Source organism: Muntiacus reevesi, chromosome 4 (assembly GCF_963930625.1).
Source record: "Muntiacus reevesi chromosome 4, mMunRee1.1, whole genome shotgun sequence".
NCBI classification, from domain to species: domain Eukaryota; kingdom Metazoa; phylum Chordata; class Mammalia; order Artiodactyla; family Cervidae; genus Muntiacus; species Muntiacus reevesi.
The window spans coordinates 121,436,728-121,440,737 of NC_089252.1; the positions used below are offsets into that span (position 1 = coordinate 121,436,728).

The 4,010-nt window shown below is 35.9% G+C and overlaps 1 non-coding gene across 1 annotated transcript; it reads left to right on the forward strand.

Annotated features, from left to right (window-relative positions):
* The first annotated feature begins 3,564 nt into the window (after nt 1-3,564).
* LOC136168021 (U6 spliceosomal RNA) lies at nt 3,565-3,671 on the forward strand. The gene has a single exon (XR_010663187.1). It is a non-coding gene; the product is annotated as a U6 spliceosomal RNA (small nuclear RNA).
* Nucleotides 3,672-4,010: the final 339 nt, after the last annotated feature.

Genomic DNA, 4,010 nt, shown 5'->3' on the forward strand with positions numbered 1-4,010 from the left:
AGGAGAAATTTTCTATAATTCTCTGATTAAGTCACAATCTCTTGAGACTGTGTTTCAGGAATATAGCCTTCACAACTGTTTCTGTGGCTTCCCTCACAGCTCAGCGACTAAACCACCACCACAGGAGTCTAACTTTTTTATCCCTTTCCATCACTCCTCTCTTAGTTGCAATATTCCTAACCCATTGACTTTAATCTCTCTCCGTTGCTGATTATGGGGTTTCTTTCCTCAGTTGAGTCAGGAAGGCTGTCGCAAGTTAGAGTAGGACTGGAGTTTCCTTACCCTACGTGGGACGGGTTTCCAGTATCGCCCATGGTGGCATCTTTCCCCTGAAAAGTAGGCCTTTACTAGGGAGGGAAACCTGGGAGGTTTGCACACTGGCTCCTTCCGTCCCACTGCCAGGGCCACTAGAGGGACCATCCTTGAATCCTGGTGGTGAGAATCTAGTGGTGTTCCTGGGGGTAAACTAATGAAAGTGTGGGGCCCAGCTGTGATTGTTGACCCAGGATTTGCCCAGTTGCACACTGATCTATACTCAGCTTCCAAGAATTAGTCAAACTTACTAATTAAGTACTTGTCCACCGTTCCTCTCAGCTTATGGTGCCCAGGAGATTCTGCTCCATATAAGCAAATCTTGGATCTTAGAACTCTCTGGGTGTGCCTCTCTCTCCAGATTTCATGGTTGCTCTTTGTTCTATGACCTTAGCTCTCTGATGAGTCCAAGAAGAGTTTATTATTATTATTATCGACTAGCTTTTTCTTGTTACAAGGACAGAAGTGGTAATCTCCAAACTTTATATATCAGAGCTGAAGTGACTATCTTCATCTTTTAAAAGAGAAATAAAAATATCACTTGTAAAAGATTCAGTATTAAATTTGCAAATGAAAATAATAATTTGGTTTTATAAATTATCAAATGTTATGAAAGAATTTGATACTCTTACAGACTTAAGTTAAAATATTTTAGGGATTGTTAACCTTCCCTTTTATCCTTCACATTCAAAGTGAATGAATAAGTACCTATGTTTTTGTTTCTTCCTTACACGAGATGACTGCTTTCCTTAAACTATTTAGCCAATATCTTTTTAGTATAGACTTTTATCTTGCCTTTAAATATCCATCAGAAACTGTGAACCTTCTTTGTTCACTTTTTTAATGCCTGTGTTGAAGCTACCAGAAACAACACTTTGAAATCATAAAAATCATTAAGCCTTTTGATCTAACTCTTTCTGATGTCACTTCCCCATCTGGAATTTTGGATGCCATTTGGATTCTTCCGGCTGATGGTACTTCTTTTATACACATACTTTTTGCTTCTGTTACTTGAGGTGATGATTGATCCAGATCAACTTGTCAGTGTTCTTTTTTGTTTGGTCAGCAGGACAGCTGTTCTTTTCTTAAGAACACTGGAAATATTTCTCGACTTTATAGAAATATGGTAGCTTTATGATGCTTGCTGTAAATTTGAACATAGCATTATGGCAAGAAAACCAATAACAGTTAATTACTGCTGATTAGCATGGTAAAGTAGGCAGGTCATAGAACCCAGATCCAGGAAACGGGCTGTGTATCTGGACAAAGAGTGCACCTCTGGAACTCTAGTCCAAGCTATCAATAGTAGTGTTCATTTTGAAAGTTCTCTAAAATTATTTTACAAATATCTGTTGAAAAGTAACTCTGCCAGATACCTCTCTAAATACAGTATTCTGTGATAAAGAACAAAGGTAAGTTTCCTGAGATAAATCCTAGAAAAAGATGGTTAACAATAAATAAGGGAAAAAAAATGAAGACAGAAAAATTTCAAGTGGTGATGCGTATTCTACACAAGATTAAAGTAAGATGATTTGATAGATTTGTTGGGTGGTACTTCAGATGAGGTGATTGTGTGTGTGTGTGTTAGTTGCTCAGTCGTGTCTAACTTTTTGCAACCTCACGGACTGTAGTCTGCCAGGCTCCTCTGTCCAAGGAGTTCTCCAGGCAAGAATAGAGTGGATTGTCATGCCCTTCTCCAGGGATGACGTGATTAGTAGGAGTCAGCCATCAAAGGTGAAAGAAACACTAATGCAAGTTCCCAAGATAGGAATAAGTTCAGCAAAATTTAGACTCCCAGGAGAATATTAGGTTTTCTAGAAGGTATAGAGCAACAGAGACACATTATAAATTGAAAAATAGAGAAATCAGGGTCTGATTATATAAGAATCTGTAAGTTAGGTAGGGAGTTCAGGTTCTATTGAAAGAATAATCAGAAGCCATTGACAAATATCCTTTTAACTCCATGATAAAAGTACTGCTTCTTGAAACAAAGCTGATCTTCATTCTTTGAAAATATGGAGGTTAAAATATTCTTATGTAAAAACAAAATAACAAAGCTACATTATGTCTGTGAAATGACATCTGGTATTTTAATACATTTATTTAAATTTATTATCTCATCTGCAAATTATAATCTTGAGAAGACATCTTCAAACGAGAAAGTAAATTTGAAGGTATATCTGTGTAAGGGTTTGTATAGTTATATAATTTTGGTTAGAAATTAATTGTTTCACTTATTTTCTACATGAGAAAAGTTAGCTCATAATTTTTAAAGAATGTGTCATAAATTATTGAATCAAGCAGTGTCTGATACAGGATCCAAGCCTTAGTTTTCAAGTACTCATCTTTTTATAAAAGCAACATATTTTATCTGTGCAAGATGTAAATCCACACATATATATCTTTCTGTGAAAAGTTGATGCTTCCTTCAACTTTTTCCCATTTGTTATGGATTGACTCAACTCTCAAAACTGTTTTCTTTGCTTTTACAGACATTTTTCTTTATTATTGATTTTGTTATAAAATAGATCTATGAATTTTTTTCCTTCTTCTGGGTTTTCTTCTTTCCTGCTAGAGTCATCTTATACAACAGTGCTATGAGAGCTATATGTTTTATATCTTTTTCCATGTTTCATAAGTAATTACATTCTCCCTTCAAGGAAACTGTTTATTTCTTTTATATATTTGAGAATTCTAACTTTTGTAATGCATGATATCTAAGAGAGATGTTGAAACCTTAAATTATTATTTTCCTTTGTAATTTTTCTTTCATAAAAGCATAATAATTTATGCAATATTTGTGCTCATTCTTTATTCCTCGTGAAAACTGCACTCAAGTTAATTGATTTAATTCATTAACTATTTATGATTGCTTACCAGGTGTCAGACACTTGGTAGGCATGAGAAAATAATAGGAAACAGAACATGACTGAAACTTCAAATCATGGATTTGACTACACTTAAAAAGAATTTTCAAGAAAATTTGTGAATTGCATTCTGGAGCAGAGTTAAGGCTGTGGCATGATGAATGAAGTTTGCCTTAAACAAAAGAGAAAGCAAAACTTTAAATTAAAAAAAACTGAATATTTGATGCAAATTTTTAAGCCTCCAAACATTGTGTCTCTAGTCACAGTTGCAAGTTGTCTTTAGACCCTGATCAACACCCTTGATAGCGGGCAGAGCTGAACTAAGACAAAAAGTTCAGGTGAAGATCTGGGGAGAAAGCCAATAGGGTCCCTCTAGTGTATGTATGTGCTCGCTTCGGCAGCACATATACTAAAATTGGAACGATACAGGGAAAACTAGCATGGCCCCTGAGCAAGGATGACACGCAAATTCGTGAAGCATTCCATACTTTTTGGAGAAGGGCATGGCAACCCACTCCAGCATTCTTGCCTGGAGAATCCGCATGGACAGAGGAGCCTGATGGGCTACAGTCCATGGGGTCGCAAAGAGTCAGACATGACTAAGTGACTAAACACAGTGTATGTATGCTGATAAGAGATCCCTTTTCTCTCCTTCATGATGCTGCAGACTTGATGTTAAATACAGATATTTCTTTATGGTTAAAACATGACAACCCTGCCATTTTTCACTACATTAGAAAATGATGTCCTTTACAGAAAAATTTTGTCATATGTCTTCCTCAAGTGGTGGGAAAAAAAAAAAAAAAAAGGAGCCCAGTAAGTTTTGCTAAA